General features: G+C 37.0%; 1 pseudogene; it reads left to right on the plus strand.

Moving 5' to 3' along the window:
• The first annotated feature begins 14,303 nt into the window (after positions 1–14,303).
• On the plus strand, positions 14,304–15,204 carry LOC100686593 (annotated as a pseudogene).
• Positions 15,205–18,817: the final 3,613 nt, after the last annotated feature.

Here is an 18,817-nt window from a genome sequence, read left to right on the forward strand (position 1 = left end):
CAATGGCCACGATAGCCAAACTGTGGAAGGAGCCTCGGTGTCCAACGAAAGATGAATGGATAAAGAAGATGTGGTTTATGTATACAATGGAATATTACTCAGCTATTAGAAATGACAAATACCCACCATTTGCTTCAACGTGGATGGAACTGGAGGGTATTATGCTGAGTGAAGTAAGTCAGTCGGAGAAGGACAAACATTATATGTTCTCATTCATTTGGGGAATATAAATAATAGTGAAAGGGAAAATAAGGGAAGGGAGAAGAAATGTGTGGGAAATATCAGAAAGGGAGACAGAACATAAAGACTGCTAACTCTGGGAAACGAACTAGGGGTGGTAGAAGGGGAGGAGGGCGGGGGGTGGGAGTGAATGGGTGACGGGCACTGGGGGTTATTCTGTATGTTAGCAAATTGAACACCAATAAAAATAAATAAATAAATAAATAAAAAAAAAAAAAAAAAAAAAAAAAAAAAAAAAAAAAGAACTAGTGTTGGAGCCAGAATTGAATCTGAGGCAGGCAGTTGCTCCAGAATCCAGATGCTTAACCACTACATTTTACTGCCTCTCATACAGTTCTTGCATTATAGTCCTTGCTCTCTGGGAGGAGGAGAAGGTGGAATATCTCTTCCTGAGCATTTGTGTCATCTACAGAAACTTGCATGTAGTAGGTCTACTCAGTTAATGTGTGTTGAATTAAACTCTATTTTGTTGGTATGGTAAAAGTATAAGAAACACTTAAATTTGTTAAGGTTTAGGGAAGCTGCATTAAAGATCGTACATGGTGTATTTTTATATCAGACCCTGTAGCAATCTGAAAACAAAAAGACAACTGGAGATAAGAAAGCAAACTGTGTGCTCTAATTCTCATAATCTAAGTCCCTATCAGCTGGGAAAATAGTTCACTGTTTATTGTTTCATAAAGATTACAGATGGCTTCTAGCATGGCTATTCACTCCTTCAGGCTTAAAAGTTAAAAGCTCTAAAATTACATGGCAATTTACATAGCCACTGAATTAGAATTTTACTGCTGCATGTATAGTATGTGTTGCTAGTTATTTGACACTGAATGAGTTGAATGTCTGAGCTTTGTTTTCCCCATATGTATTAAAGGAATGAGTGCTTCACAAAACTGTTGTAAGGATTAAGTAACATAATATATACAAAACTAGCACAATATTTGCCATTGAGTATATATTGAGAGGCCCCCAATATATTAGTTTTCATCCTCATCTCATCCTTTCCTTGAGATTATAATTCCTAGCATGAGACTGACTATTTGAAAAGAGTTATAGTAGATACCGAGATACATAGCTTCTGGCCACTGACTTTGAGAAAACAAAATTGATACTGATAGAATGTCAAACAGTAGAATGGTATATGATTTCTTTCCTTAAATCTGGAAGTCATTACTATTTCTTTTCATTAGCTCATCTCATTCAATCTAGCACCAAATCTAGAGTATTCTATTTCCCAAGTATCTAAAATGTATCCTCTCATTTGTAAACTCCCACATCTTTCACCTAGATGGCTGCAACCACCTCCTAATTAATCTCCTAGGGTCTTGCTCCACTTCAGTCTACTCTCTACACTGTCCAGAGTGATCTTTCTGAAATGCAGTTCTAATTATGTCATTCTTTAGCTTGAAACCCTTCAGTGGTTCCTCATAATGACATGATAAAGCAAAAACTCAATGTGCTTGCCAGTCAGTTATGTCTGACTCTGCTTTCCTTTGCAGTCTCATCTCAGGCTATTTCCAATTCACACACTATACTCCAGTAAAATTGAACTACTTGGAATTCTACTAATTACCAATTTACCATTCTCTCTCTCTTACTATCTCTTTCTCCCTGTTTCTCTTTGTCTCTCTTTCTCCTTCCTTCCCAGCTGCCCCCCTTCTTGTCTGTTTCTCTACCTTTGTACATGTTCCAGTGTTTCAATGTCCTTATAGGCATTATATCTCTTACTCCAGCCACTAGCTCCCTTATTGTTTCTTGAATACACAGAGCACACTCTTTACTCAAGGGTCTTTTCACTTGGTGTTACCACTGCCTGAATTGCTCTTTCCTCACATTTACATATGGCTCCCTTCATTTCCTTTATGACTGTCCAAACATCAACAGAATTCCACTGGGCAGCCCCGGTGGCTCAGTGGTTTAGCGCCGCCTGCAGCTCAGGATCCTGATCCTGGAGACCGGGATAGAGTCCCATGTCAGGCTCCCTGCATGGAGCCTGCTTCTCCCTCTGCCTGTGTCTCTGCCTCTCTCTCTCCTCTCTGTGTATTATCATGAATAAATAAATAAAATCTTTAAAAAAAACAGAATTCTACCTTTAATAGCACTCCACTCCATTCATCACTCTTTATCTTCTTGCCCTGCTTAATTTTCTTCATACTTCCTTATTATCTATATATTTATGTCTATGTCTATTTATCTATATCTATACACACACACACACAATTCTATCCCCCACTTCAAAAATATTTGCTCTATGAGAGCAGAGACCTCACTGTATCTGTTTTATTCACTGTGACATTTCTAGTGACTAACACAGTGCCTGTCATAATGTAAATGCTCAATAAATATGTGTTAAATAAATACATGAACAGTTTCCTTTGTTTCAAGCATTTTTCTTTACTATATTTCCATGATTTTCTTGGCTAATGTCTATTCAATCTTCAGATTGTAACTTCTTTGCAGAATACAGCTGGGTTGGGTACCATGCTGGTTTGCCCCCACTCCCTGTGCTTTCTCTTAGGCTAGCACTAATCAAATTATTTATCCGTGGAAAAGTTAAATGGGTCCAGATCATAGAAGTTATTGAATGCTAAGTCCAACTGTTTAGACCTCATCCTGTTAGTTATGAAGTCGTTGAAAAAAACCATGCAGGGGAGTATAGTGTCTTCAAAGGATGTTTTTGAAAGATTATTCTGACTACACTATGCAGAATATATTAAAGAAGAGCAGGGAGAACAGAGAACCGTGAGAAATAGGGAGATTAGAAGCAAGACAAGGAAAGAGACTAGAAGCGTGAAGATTTGAGTATGTGTCTAGAGCTGTCATGAAGAAATAATTAACAGAGTTGTATAATAGTTGTGCATGATAATTAAAATGCAAATCATGTCAATGACAATGCTAAGATATCAAGCCTAGATGGCTATAGATGAGCCAGAGTGGTTCAAGGAGAAATCTAAGACAGCAAGATTGAAATAGAAAACAACAGTTAAAAAAAATTTGAGGTCAGCAAAATGTTAAAGGTATCCTGGGCAGGCTTGGGAGTCACTCCTGTTAGAAGAACTGTGCTCCTAAGAAAGACAATGGAGAGGGATGAGAGCTCTAAGTGTGACGCTAATTATATGGTTGTATTTAAAGTTCCCAGTTCATTGCTCTTTTCCAAGATCAGAGGAAAGACTTCATCAGAAAGAAAATATGGCTAAAGCTGGTGAAGTTCTGCCTATGTACTAAAGTCTATAGTAGGCCTTTGATCCTCACAATACACCTGTGAACTAGGTTGTGTTATCCTGTTTTTACAGATGAAGAAATAGATGCTTATCAAAGATTCATACAGCCAGCAAATGGTGAAGTTAGTATTGGAGCTCAGATCTTTGTGACTTCCTTCTGTCACACCAGATCCCAGGGAATAATTACCATTAAATAGAACTCTCTCTCTCTCTCTCTTAAAGATTTTATTTATTTATTCATGACAGAGACAGCGAGAGATGCAGAGACATAGGCAGAAGGAGAAACAGGCCACTCACTAGCAGGGAGCCCGATGTGGCACTCAATCTTGGGATTCCAGGACCATGCCCTGAGCCAAAGGCAGATGCTCAACCACTGGGCCATCCAGGTGTCCCTAAATAGAAATAACTCATGAAGATGTCTACCTCTGTCCTAATTCAATAATTTTAAGGTTTGGGGAATGACATAACTGATGGGAAGGATGATTGGCTTATGATGAATGTGCAATAAGAAAAGTTCCTGACTCTGAAATGGTTAGGGTTGAAGAAATGTACTGACCTCTGTGGCAGGCTGCCCACTCCTCAAATATGCCTTGAAGGCAATCAAGGGTGAGGGAATACTCCAGTCCTTGCTCTAGAAATGAATCTGGCCTTATGGAAGACTATGGAAAAAAGTGATACTAACATCAGTTCTTTCCTGATTTTTTATACTTCTGGAAATTGAGGCCTAAAATTATATTTGAGGGTGTGAGGTCTGTTTTGAAAGAAAAATGTTTAAGTATACCTTGCATATATGAAAAGTTAAAAACCATTATTTTAATCTGGAATGAACAACAAAGGACTAAACTTCTTTTCTGTTTATTTGTGGGGTTTGAAGAGCTTGCTTTCTCTGTCTAAATTTAAGTGCTGGATTTGGACTGCTGTTTTTTGTTGAGGACTGATAGGGACAGAAAGAAACATCATTTGGCAAATTGAAGATGGACTGAGGAAATGGGACGTAGTAAATGCACTCTGGGAGACATCCTCTCTATTGTCCAATATAAAGATTTTCCTTTCTTACATTGTAATTCATTTTAAGAAAGTTTGTAAGACACCACAATCTGGTTCTGCCTATGTCTTGGGGAATGAGAACGGGAGCCTATATGTGCTCTGATGAAAAAGGGTTCATGGAAAACAGCCATCTGGTGAAGTGGTGGTTAAAAGACAACTTGAGGAGAAAGGCAGAGAAGTCTGAAGTTACAGATGACAAAAGAACACCAGGAAATATTTTTGGCAAATATGAACACTCACCAGAAAGTTTTAAAAAGAAGTAGGAAGAAGAATAACCATGGAATTTCTTCTGCCACTCCAAAATCCCCTACCATTTTGGCAACTGAGGCCATTCTGTGTTGACACCACAGCAGTGCTTGGCTGTAGTCTATCTCCTTTTCCTGAGGCCATCTCTTCATGCGGCCTGTCAGTCTTCTTTTGTTTCACTGAGGTTTGCTGGTGGCAAGGAGGAGGGAAGGTTCTGAGTTATCAGCCTGCATCATCATTCATGCTCCCCTTTCCTCCTAGGAAGTTGGGGCAGGGAAGGGAGGCTGCAGGTTGGAACAGCAAGCTACCCGCAGGCCATAATGAGGGCCGGGGGGCCTTTGATCAGTTCCCCGTTACTGGACTGTTTTTCCGCATGTCTTTATTTTTGTCTTTAAAATTTATTTATTTATTTACCTATTTGGTTTGTGCTGAACAGGCACTGTGAGCTATCTAAAGGTCACTAGAATGGAACAATTTGGCTAGAGCCCAAAGTTTCAGCTTTGCCAGGGACACTCTGTTCTACTATACCTCAGCATTGTCAAAAACACTCAATTCAAGCCCATTTTAGTTCTTCCTTCATTTTCTTTCCCCTTTCCCAATATTTGGTTCAGATACTCTATATCTCCCTGTCTTAAGTTTTTCCTTCTCTCACTCTTTGTGGTCTTTATGTTCTTTTCCCCATGCTCTTTATCCCAGGATTGACTCCTCTGCTTAAGAGGACTTGGAGCAACTTCTGTTGGTCAGTAAGGTATCTCTGGGTCTGGTGATCTTGCATGGCAACAGTTAAGGAAGAGGATAGAGTATTATTTTCATCTCTAAAGTAGAAATAAGTTCAGGCTATTGGTGAGGTCTTGGTAGAATGCTAAACTGAGGCAAGAACTGGCAAAAGGAAGTGGGGGAGCCACACTGCACAGGGAGTGTCACTTGAGAAAAGACTGATAACACACTAAGGCTGCCAAAGGGGGAAACTATAAATTATATTTCTTAATGGCCAAGGAAATTGAGCTCAGAAGTCTGAGACGCTTTGGCACAGCCTATTTGACATGATTTCTGGAATGACCCTCTCCTTTTGATCTGCGCCCCCCTGCACTGTATCTATTTTCCTTCTTTGGTCCACTATCATTTCATCATTATATGACCACAGCTCAATCCACTACTACCACTTAGATCATGGTTTACTTGCCTCCTCTCTTGCCCAAAACTTTCTCTACCAGACTCTTGCAGAACTTCTCCCAGTTCCTCTAATGCTGCCTTGGAATCCTTCTCTTAGTGAACTAGTTAATTGCTATTATTTTTTGAGAAATTTATGAGGTGACATGAAAATAAAGACAGGAAAGTCCTTGCTGAATTCAAACACATAGGCCCACTTCCCAGCCCTGAGAAAAAGGGAAGTTTCTCCTGCCTTTTCCCACAGGCATCAAAGCTCAAGCTGAAGGACTTGCTTCTATTTGTTATCCCAGGCTATCTCCATGCAGATGATGTCCACTTTGAAGAAAAAAGAAGGCCTAGTTTGAAAGATAAAGAATATATGTCTTGGAGAAAACTAGACATAAATGGAGAAAGAGAAGGTCTCTGAAGAAAGGCAATGACAATTTCACATGTACTTTTATGGAACTAAGGAGGGTCAAAAAGGTGACATGACAGATAATAGGCCAGGTCAAACAAACAAACAAACAAAAAAAATTCTAATAATGTGGGATCTTAAGTAGTAGGACAAGTAACTGTGAAAATATGTTGATTTTTCCCCAGAAAATTTTAAAGAATGAGGTATCCTTCCAGCTTTGGATAGGTCAATATTGTACTCCTTGTGAACCATATAATTAATTCTTGACTCTAAGGAAAGTCATTGGCAAATTGGAGCTCATCCAGAGAAAGTCAAAGCCCAACTTAAGCTAAAGTTTAGAAAAGCTGAAGAAATGAAAATGTCTTATTCTGGGAAAGATGAGACCCATACACAGTGTGATTTCCACCATCAAATACTGAAGGTTTAATGTGTGGGAAAAGAACTGGATATTCTTTATATTACCTGAATGTATATTTGGGAATAATGAGGCAGACTCTATGAAACATAGTAGGTGAAAATCAAGCAAGGCAGGAACCTTAGGTGATCCTACCCTACTTAAACCTTGGAAATGGGAAGGGAACATGTAACAGTCAAAATCTTAAAGCCTCTGTATACTAGCCTGGCCCTCTAAAGGGCTTACAGAACTAGAAAAAATAAATTTCACAGTGAGGTTAGAGTAGATTTGAGAATTAGTAGCAAATGTGTCCTAGCTCTCATTAGAGATAGCACAGCATCTTCCCTCTGGACTCTTTATGACCTTTTTAACCTCCTTTCCATGCCCATAGCTCAGTTCTCTGTTCTTCAAAAGTAGAGACATCATGAGTTTTTATCAACTGATACTTTTTTCACTTCTCTAAGCTTAGACAATCCACTCCAGATAGGGGAAAGGTACTTTGAATGAGTTTCCAACATTGAAATTCTGGAAAATCTGTTCAACATTCACTTGAAGCAATTCTAACAGGTTACTTTCTTTTCTTTGGATGCTTTATTTTCCTATGTCAACCCTTGTCCCTCCCCTGGGAGGCATTGTTGTGCAATGCAAAGAGCAAGGACTTTGGATCTTATCACAGTGAAAATCAAATTCCAGCTTAGCCTCCCACTGCCCACACAACTCTGAGGAAATCACTTCTGGGAGTTTTTGATGTTATGTCTGTGAAATGGAGATAATACCATTCATAAGACAAGATTGCTGTAAGGACTAAATAAGATAAAGTATATAAAGTACTTAGCACAATGCTTGAGAAGTAGGCATCACTTAATTATTTTTGTTAATATAATTACCTCCAACTCTTCCTAAATTTCAGACTTTAGCCCCGTGACTCACCCTGGGAATTCCCTTAACATTTGTGTCTATATATATTTGTTACCATTACTTGGGTCTTAGGATGGTTGCATGCTTGCCCACTCTGGAGAAACTCCATGCTATCCTAAAAATACAGTTGTCAGAGTCAACTGAGTCAGGGAGAACTATATTCTCTCTAAGCCATTCTGGGTCAGTATAAATTTAGATTGCCTAATAAGTCTGTTTTTTCTTAAAACAGCCTGGAGTCAGGGTCTACTTTAAGAATTTGAGAAAAGTAACTCATGGAAACCAACACTCTAAGTTTTTCCCTAAATTCCAGAAGGAGTTAGCCAGCAGTTATGATAGGTCGATAGCCTTTTTCTAAAGGGATATTGACCAGGAGATGGACAATGGAGGGGACTAAAATTGGCTAAAGAGCCACTCCTCCCATCTAGATGCTCCAGAATACCTCTCTCAAAATCAGAACTGTCCATTGAGGAAATGGCAGGATAAACTTACCATATTTTTTTGCTCTCTGGATATCCTTCTGGTCATATTTTAAAAAAGTAAGCAAGTATCTTGGTAGATATGTACCAAATCACAGAGTGAAAATTTTATGTTTTATACTAGAAAGCTACTAAGAGATTATATCTTAAATGTTCTCACCAAAAAAGTGGTTATTATCTCAGTTGATGGATGTTAAATAACCTTATTTTGATAATTATTTTGCACTATATGCATAAATAAGCTTATCACATTGTACACTTTAAATTTACACAATGTTATATGTCAATTACATCTTATAAGGCTGGGTTAAAAAAAAAAAAGTCCTGTGGCTTAGTACATGATTTTGAGAGCTGATCTTATCATGAGCTGATGGAGAGATTCTACCACTGACAAGGCAGGTTCTCCAAAGTCAACTAACTATGATGTATAAAAACAGAGCTCATGGAGACCCAAGATCTGCTGAGCTGGACATGAAAGGAAAGTTTCAGTTATCACAGAACTAATGGATAGAAAATGAGAGTGAGGGTGAGATAGGTAGGAGAAATATTTTAAGGATTTGATGATGCCCAACATCAAATAAATAGGATTCTGCAGCATGGTGTGTGCAATCCTCACAATAACATAGAGCATGGACATCACTAGCCAGGATTCCCCGGAGTAAGGGAAAGTAAGAAGGATTAAAGGAGAGTTTCTGGGAGTACAGATATCTGGCAGACCTAGGGACAGATAGATATCACCAGGGGCTAATCAGATCTTTAAATGGTTTTAAGACAAGAGAGATTAAAATTTCATGATATGGCAGGCAAAATCCAGAAAAAAATCTTAGCACACTGAAATGATAAATCTAAATTCACAAAATACAGTATAACAGAGAACGCGTGTTACTTTTTCCACACTTGGATACAGAGAAAAACAACCACAAGATTATAAAATGAATAAGGACAACCAACAGTGGGACATATAAATATCAACAAAATTTAGGGGTTTTACCTCAATATGCCAGAACAGGAATGATAGGGTTGTCCAGAAAGCTAATTTGTCAATGTTGGGATGCATTAAAAGAAGCATAATATCCAAAGTATGGAAAGGGATAATTTTACTTATGCAATCTTAGATCTTATAACTTAACAGTCTCGGTGATAATTTGAAGAATGTTCAGAGGGGAAAAATAGAGTGATAAATTTGTTGGAAATCATATCCTGAGGAAAAGCTATAAGAACTAAAAATATTTAGACTGGAAAAGAAAGGACTTGGTAGGAAAAATAATAGTTATTTTTGATAACCACTTGGGCAGTCAAGTGAGAAATGGATATGCTCTATGTAGGTTTATAGGATAGAACTAATATCACAAGGTACAAGAAGGAGAGAGGGTCAATCTAAATAATAAATTGTTCCCAGAGATGATAAGTTCTTCCCCACATTCAGAGATGTAGGTTTAGTTAATTTCCTTTTCAACCTTTGAGATTGTACCAAGTTAGATTCTAAGTGATTTTTTAAAGCCACCAAAAAAGTAGAATTTGGGCAAGCAGGATGCCTGGGTGGCTCAGTGGTTGAGCATCTTCCTTTGGCTCAGGGAGTAATCCTGGAGTTCCAGGATCGAGTTCCACATGAGACTCCCTGCATGGAGCCTGCTTCTCCCTCTATCCATGTCTCTGCCTCTCTCTATGTGTGTCTTTCATAAATAAATAAATAAAATCTTTAAAAAAAAGAACTTGGGCAAGAGAGCTGAATGGGAAGCTTTAACACCTTGTCTCTTTAATGAAATATATAAAAATCATGTCTGGGCATAGGATCATCTTGAAACCTGAGTGACATAAGCACAGAACAATCATCAAATTATGATATTATAGAAATTTTTCTTATATGCATATTCATTATATAGATCAATAATGTCCAAAATAAATATGATGCAAGTTGCATATGTAAATTCAACAATTTTCATAGTCACATTTAGGGTGGTTGCCAGTATTGGGGAGGTGCGGAGTGGAAAAAGTAGATGAAGGGGGTATATTTTTTTTTAGATAAATACATGCTAAAAAAACTACATTGCAAAAATTTAGTTAAGTACATGCTGCCATTTATTTAGATGTTTTAAAGAATAAAATAATATTATAAAAGTATGATACAATTATGGATGGACAAAGAAAAAGATAAACAAATAAAAATAACCAAGCAAGTAAATTAAAATGTTAAATAGTAGAATATAGATAGTGGGTATATGGCTAGTTCCTGTAAAATTATTTCAGTTTTTCTGTATGTCTGAAAATTTTTATAATAAAATGCTAGAGAAAACAAAAGAGTGAAAATAACCAAGAGAAACATATTTTAGTAACAATGTATTTTAGGGACGCCTGGGTGGCTCAGTGCTTGGGCATCTGTCTTCAACTGTGGCGTGATCCCATGGTCCTGGGATCTAGTCCCACATCGGGCTCCCTGCATGGAGCCTCCTTCTCCCTCTGCCTCTGTCTCTCTCTTTGTGTCTCTCATGAATAAATAAATAAAATCTTCTTTAAAAAAATCAATGTATTTATTTAACCAAATATATAAAAATTACCATTCCAACATATAATCAATGCAAAAATTAATAAGTTATTATCTTTTTGATACAATATTTTCAAAATCTGATGTGTATTTTATACTTGCAGCACATTTCAATTAAGATTTGTAACTTCTGTTTCATATTTTCACCAAAAGCCATAAGATACTTAGGAATACACCTAACCAATGTTGTATAACACCCAGTGCTCATCCCGTCAAATGCCCTCCTCAGTTCCCGTCCCCCAGTCACCCCATCCCACTGCCCGCCTCCCCTTCCACTACCCCTTGTTCGTTTCCCGGAGTTAGAAGTCTCTCATGTTTGTCACCCTCTCTAATTTTTCCCACTCATTTTCTCTTCTTTCTTATTATCTCTTTCACTATTTTTAAAAAGACAGGAGCAGAAATTTCACCAAAGAAGACATACACATGGCCAACACGCACATGAGAAAATGCTCCACATCACTTGCTCTCAAGGAAATACAAATCCAAACCACACTGAGACACCACCTCACACCAGTGAGAATGGTGAACATTAACAAGACAGGAAACAACAAATGTTGGAGAGGATGTGGAGAAAAGGGAACCCTCTTTCACTGTTGGTGGGAATGTGAACTGGTACAGCCACTCTAGAAAACTGTGTGGAGGTTCCTCAAAGAGTTAAAAGTAGAGCTACCCTATAACCCAGCAATTTTACTACTGGGGATTTACCCCAAAGATACAGATGTAGTGGAACACCAGGACACCTGCACCCCAATATTCATAGCAGCAATGTCCACAATAGCCAAGCTGTGGAAGAAACTAGAGAAAATTAAAGATATTTTGCATAGTAAAGGAAGCAAAAAGCAAAAAGCAACCTTGAGAATGAGAGAAGATATTTGCAAATGAGATACCCAATAAGGAGTTAATATATAAAATATATTTTAAAAAACATATGACACAATACTAATACAAGAAAGCAAAAAGCAACCTACAGAATGGGAGAAGATATTTGCAAATGAGATATCCAATAAGGAGTTAATATATAAAATATATTTTAAAAAACATATGACACGATACTAATACAAAAACAACAAAACACAAATAACCTTATTAATAACCTTATTAAACAAAACACAAATAACCTTATTAATGGGTAAATGCCATTAACAGGCATTTCTTCCAAGGAAAACATGCCCATGGCCAACAGACACATAAAAAAATGTTCAACATCATTAGTCATTAGAGAAATCAAATTAAAACCACAAGATTTTGCACCTTGTAAAAATGGCTAAAATGAAAAAAAAAAAGGAACATATGTTGGTAAAGATGTGGAGAAAAAGAAACGCTCATGCACTGTTCATGGGAATGCAAATTGGTGTCAAAATTGTGAAAAGCAATATGGTAGTTCCCTAAAAAAATAGAATTACCATATGATCCAGTAATTCCACTACTGGGAATTTACTCAAAGGAAATGTAAACAGTAATTTGAGAAGATATATGAACCTCTACATTTATTGCAGCAGTAGTTACAACAGACTAAATATGGCAGCAATCCAATATTCATCTATAAATGGATGGAAAAAGAAGATGTGGGACAGGAAAGAGGAAAATGGCAGTGGAGTAGAAGGGCCCTACACTCAACTCCTTCCACAAACAAAAATGGATAATTATCAAATTATCCTAAATACCCCAGAAACAGAATTGAAGACTAACAGAACACACTCCACAAATAAAGGGAGAGAAGAGACCACATCAAAGAAGAGAGGAAGTGTGGAGACATGATTTAGAGGAGAAATGGATCTTGGGTGCTGCAGAGGGTAAGTGGCTATGGTTGTGAAGAAGGACAAGAGAGAAAGGATCACACAGGGAAACACACAAAGAGAACATTTCTGCAAAGCCTTTGTCATAGAAAATAAGCGGGGCTGAATTGTATGAGTTTTTGCAACCAATAGGGCTGAGAGCCTGGAGTTTTAAAGGTCAGTGGGCTTGGGTAGGATAGAGCCAAGAGGGAACTACACTGCTCATGAAGAGAAGGCAGGTAAAAACCCCAGAGGCAGAGAGCATGTAAACATCAATCTGATGAGCACCTGGGGCACACAGTAGGGAGATTATTCACTCTTCTCAGAGAGGCAGTGTTTGCATAAACATCTCTCCAGGAACGTAGGACCTGGCCAGTGTCATTTCTTTCCCTTAACCCTCAGCATAAACACAGCCACATGAGGAAGTAGTCCATAGTACACACTGGCTGCCTAACTTGCTTATATCAATCTCAAATATCCTGTGCTCTGTTGCAACTGCCCTTCTCACTCAGTCAAGCTTGCCTCAGTCTCAGGAAGGCAGGCCTCTCCCCACTGAAGACTAGCACAAATGCTTGCCCACACTATGTTTCCTGACAAGAGAGTTCTGCAGGGCCTTAGTTCTGGTGGAGTTGCTATCAGGTCTCACTTCACAAGCAGACCAGAGCACATCTTGTTAAAACTCCTCTCATTCAGGAAAAGGACCAAACACTGCCCACAACAGACAGGGAGAGCCTTTGAAGGTGACTGGCCTGAAAAATAGAGAAACCAGAACTCAACAGCAAAACATACATAGCACACACCGGAGATATCCCTGGAGCACCAGGCCCTGGATACTACATGACCTCTTTCTCATAAAGCTATTGCATTATTGCATTCAGGAGCAAGACACATAACTGGCTTTCCAAACACAAAGAAGAATGCAAAAAAACTAGACAAAGTGCAAAGATGGAGGAATTTATCATAAATGAAGAAAAAAGATAAAGCCAGGGCCAGACATCTAAGCAAAACAGATATATGTAACATGCATGATGGAGAATTCAAAGTAACAATCATAAGGATAATCATTTGGCTGCGAAAGAATGGAAGTGATCAGTGAGGCATTTACACAGAGATAAAAGAGTTAAAAAAGAATCGGAAATGAAGAATGCAACAAATGAGATTAGAAACAGCAGGCTGGAAGTAGAAAAGGAATGAATTAGTGACCTAGAAGGCAAAATAATGGAAAATTAAAAAGCTGAACAAAAGAGAGAAAGAAGAATTATGCAACACAAACATATATATAGGGAACTCAGTGACTCTATCAAATGTAATAATGACATTCACATAATAAGAGTCCCAGAAGAGGAAGGAGAGAGAAAAGGGGACAGAAAATTTATTTGAAGAAATAATAGCTGAAAAATTTCCTAATCTGGGGAGGGAAAGAGACATCCAGATATGAGAGGCACAGAGAATTCCCATCAAAATCAACAAAAGCAGGCCCACACCAAGATATATTGTAATTAAATTTGAACTATACAATGATAAAGAAAAATTCTTAAAAGAAGCAAACACAAGTCTTACACGTGTGCACCTCGGGCTCTGACAGAGCTGAAGATGCATGGAGCTGTGCCAGGACCCGCAGGCAATGCAGTGCACCTGTGATTTATGTTTTAGAAATAGATGTTAAACTTTGGATTCGGGATCCCTGGGTGGCACAGTGGTTTAGCGCCTGCCTTTGGCCCAGGGCGCGATCCTAGAGACCCGGGATCGAATCCCACGTCGGGCTCCCGGTGCATGGAGCCTGCTTCTCCCTCTGCCTGTGTCTCTGCCTCTCTCTCTCTCTGTGTGACTATCATAAATAAATAAAAAAAATTAAAAAAAATAAACTTTGGATTCAATTAAAAATGTCTCTCAATCCATCTATATTTCCCAAAGAAAAAGAAAAAAATAATTCAAAATTTGTGGAAACACAACACTCACAAACTACCCCATAGCTGCAGAAGATCCTCTTCAAAACTTATGCTTAGCATCTCAAGAAGTTCTTCAATAAGTTCAGCAAAGTGAAAGATCAAAATGTCTCAAGTGTGGTGGTTCAGGAATGTTCTATTGCCATACATATTATGTCCCAGTTGAAAATGTACCTATTGAACAGATGCCAGTTGTGAAGCTTCCACTGAAGATTAATATCATTAAACATTCAAATTAAACAGATGGCAAAAGTACTGCTATACATGCAAAACTATTAGCACCTGAATTTTTAAATATTTACATATATCCTTTTATTCCAGAATATTAAGAAAAGGCCCATGAAGTTGCACTTGTGTTTCCTGGACCTAAGTCTGTCTCAATAAGATATTTATTTTCATCTGCAAAAAAAGAGAAAAGATTAAAAATATTAAAGACAAAAATGATGACCCTGACAAGCCATCCATTAAATGCAAGAAAACTGAAGAACAGGATTTGAATGAAAACAAGTGCCAATACACAACATTGAAAAAAATAATATTTATAGATAGCACCTGGAACCAAACAAACAAAATATTCACTGATGAGAGTTTTCAAGGATTGTTACAAGTTGAGTTGAAAATAAGAAAAACTTGCTTTTGGCATCATCAAAAAAGAAAGCCAGATACCTTCCTTTCCACAACTGAATCCATTTACTCTTTTCTGGTAGACTACCATACTGACATATTAAAAGAGAAATACCAAGGACAATATGATAATCTCTTATTTTTCTACTCTTTTGTGTACCAGTTGATAAGCTATGCCAAATGCTCTGGAGAGACAAGAAAACTTACCCATTAGTTTTTAACTAGTTACTTAAGTCATTTTATTTTGCTAAAAAATAAATAAACCTATAATTGTGCTTTGTTTAAAAAAAAAAAAGAAGCAACACAAAAGAACTCCCTACCTCACAAGGAAAATTCCATAGATCTGACTGGAGATTTCTCAAAAGAAACTTTGCAAGCCAGAGGCAAGTGGCATGATATATTCAAAGTGATAAATGGAACAAACCTGCAGTCAAGAATACTCTTTCCAGTAAGGCTATCATTCAGAATAGAAGGACAGATAGTCTCCTAGACAAACAAAACCTAAAAGAGTTTGTGACCACCAAACAATCCTTACAAGAAATATTAGTGGAACTCTTTGAGTGCAAAGGAGAGGACCAAAGTGACAAGGACAAGAAAGGATCAAAATAATCTCCAGAAACAATAGCAAAACAGGTAACGAGATGGTACTCAATACATATCTATCAATAATAACTTTGAATGTGCATAGACTAAATGATTTAATCAAAAGACAGGGTGTAAAAAAAGATGAAAAAAAATGACCCACATATATATTGTATACAAGAGACTCATTTTAGATCTAAAGACCCCTCAAATTAAAAGAGAAGGGATGGAGAAACATTTATCAGACAAATAGATAGCAAAAGAAAGCCAGAGTGGCAACACTAATATTAGACAAACTAGATGTTAAACCCAGGATTGTAACAGAGACAAAGAAGGGCATTGCACCATAATAAAGGGGACAATCCAATAAAAATACCTAACAGTTGTGAATAATTGTGCACTCAACATGGGAGAACCCAAATATAAAAACAATAACAAGGATAAAGGAACTAATTCGTAATAGTACTATAATAGTAGGGAACCATATCATCTAAACAGAAAATAAACAAGGAAACAATGGCTTTGAATGACACACTGGATCAGATGGACTTAACAGGGATATTCAGAGCATTCCATCATAAAGCATCAGAATACAAATTCTTTTCATGTTCAAATGGGTATTCTCATGTTTGTTCTCCCTACTCTGGAGAACAAAACATGCCTCAACAAATACAAAAAGACTTAAATCATACCAGGAAACTTCTCTGACCACAGTGCTTTGAAACTAGAAGTCAACCACAAGAAAAAAAGTCTGGAAAGAACACAAATACACAGAGGCTAAACACATGCTACTAAGTGATGAATATGTCAACAAGGAAATCAAAGAACAAATAAAAAAATACCTGGAAACAAATGAAAATGAAACAATAGTCCAAAATCTTGTGGATGCAGCAAAAGTGGTTATAAGAGAGAAGTATAGGGCAGCCCCGGTGCCTCAGCGGCGTAGCGCCACCTTCAGCCCAGGGTATGATCCTGGAGACCTGGGATCGAGTCCCATGTCAGGCTCCCTGCATGCAGCCTGCTTCTCCCTCTGCCTGTGTTTCTGCCTTCTCCCTCTCTGTGTGTCTCTCATGAATAAATAAATAAAATCTTTTAAAAAATAAAAAAGAGAGAAGTATATAGCAATGCAGGCCAACCTCTAGAAGCAAGAAAAATCTCAAATAAATAAGCCAACCTTACCCCTAAAGAGGCTAGAAAAAGAAAACAAAACCTTAAGCTAGCATAAGAAGGGAATAAAAAAGATCAGAGCAGAAATAAATGATGTAGAGCCTAAGAAAATAATAGAACAGATCAATGAAACCAGGATCTGGTTCACTGACAAAATTAATAAAACTCATAAACCCATAGCCAGACTTATCAAAAAGAAAAAAGTATCCAAATAAATAAAATCACAAATAAGGGGGAAAATATCAACCAATACAAAAGAAATACAATTATAACAGAAAATTATGGAAAACTAAATACCAACAAGTCAAACAATGTGGAAGAAATGGATGAATTCCTATAAATATATAAACTATCAACACTGAAACTGGAGGAGATAGAAAACTTGAACAGCTGAATAACCTGTGAAGAAATTTAACCAATAATAAAAAAAACTCCAACAAAAAGAAGTCTGGGGACAAATGGCTTCCCAAGAGAATTCAACAAAACTTTTAAGGAGGACCTAATATATATTCTTCTCAAACTATTCCAAAAAACAGAAAGGAAGTTAAACTTCTAAATACATTCTATGAGGCCAGCATTATCTTCACAACAAAACTAGATAAAGACACCATTTAAAAAGAGAACTACAGGCCAATATCCCTAATGAACATGAATACAAAAATTCTCAATGAATTTGAGCAAATAAAATCCAACAATATATTTAAAAAATCATTCACCAAGATAAGCAGGATTTATTTATTCATGGGTTGCAAGGGTAGTTCAATATATTCACAAATCAATCAATGTGATACATCACATGAGTAAGAGAAAGGCTAAGAACCATATGATGATCATTTAATAGGCACAGAAAAACCACTTGACAATGTACAACATCCATTCATGATCAAAACCTTCAATAAAGTAATTTCCAAGGGAACATACATCAAAATAACAAAGATCATTTATGAAAACCCCACAGCTAATATCTTCAATGGAAAAAAATGAGAGCTTTAATTCAACAGTCAGGAACACTACAGACATTTCCACTCTCACTACTGTTATTTAACACAGTACTGGAAGTACTAGCCATAACATTCAGACAAGGAAAAGAAGTAAAAGACATCTCCATTGATAAGAAAGAAGTCAAAATTTCACTATTTGCATATTACATGTTACTCTTTATATAAAAACTGAAAGACACCACCAAAAAAGTGCTAGAACTGATACACGAATTCAATAAATTCACAGGATACAAAATCAGCATACAGAAATCTATTGCACTGAAAATGCAGTGGCAGAAGAGAGATTAAGGAATCAATCCCATTTACAACTGCACCAAAAACAGTAAGACACCTAGGAATACTAGGAATAAACCTAATCAAAGAGGTCAAACACTTTTACCCTGAAAACTATAAAAACTGATGAAATAAATTGAAGATGACACAAACAAATGGAAAAACATTGCATGCTCATGCACTAGAAGAAAAAATATTATTAAAATATCTATACTACCCAAAGCGATATACACATTTAATGCAATCCCTGTAAAAATATCAACAGCATTGTTCACAGAGCTATAGAAAACAATCCTAAAATGTTATGGAATCATAAAAAACTCTGACTAGCCAAAGCAACCCTGAAAAAGAAAAGAAAAGCTGGAGGCATCACAATTCTGGATTTCAAATTATATTAACAAAACTGTAGTAATCAAAATAATATAGCACTGGCACTAAAAGGAACCCATAGATTAATGAAACAAAATAAGAAACCCAGGAATGAACACACAACTACACGGTCAATTAATATTTGACAAAGTAGGAAGGAATATCCAATGGGAAAAAGACCGTCTCTTCAACAAATGGCATTGGAGAAAATGGAGATAAACATACAAAACAATGAAACTGGACCACTTCCTTATGCTCTACACAAAAATGAATTCAAAATGGATTACAGACCTAAGTGTGAGTCCTGTAACCAATGAAATACTTCTAAGCATCTTTGAATGAAATCTTGCCATTTCCAATGACATGGATGGAACTAGAGGGTATTATGCCGAATTAAGTAAGTTAGTAAGAGAAAAACAATACCACATAATTTCA

The sequence above is a fragment of the Canis lupus genome, chromosome X (genome assembly GCF_011100685.1).
Source record: "Canis lupus familiaris isolate Mischka breed German Shepherd chromosome X, alternate assembly UU_Cfam_GSD_1.0, whole genome shotgun sequence".
In the NCBI taxonomy this organism is placed as follows: Eukaryota; Metazoa; Chordata; class Mammalia; order Carnivora; family Canidae; genus Canis; species Canis lupus.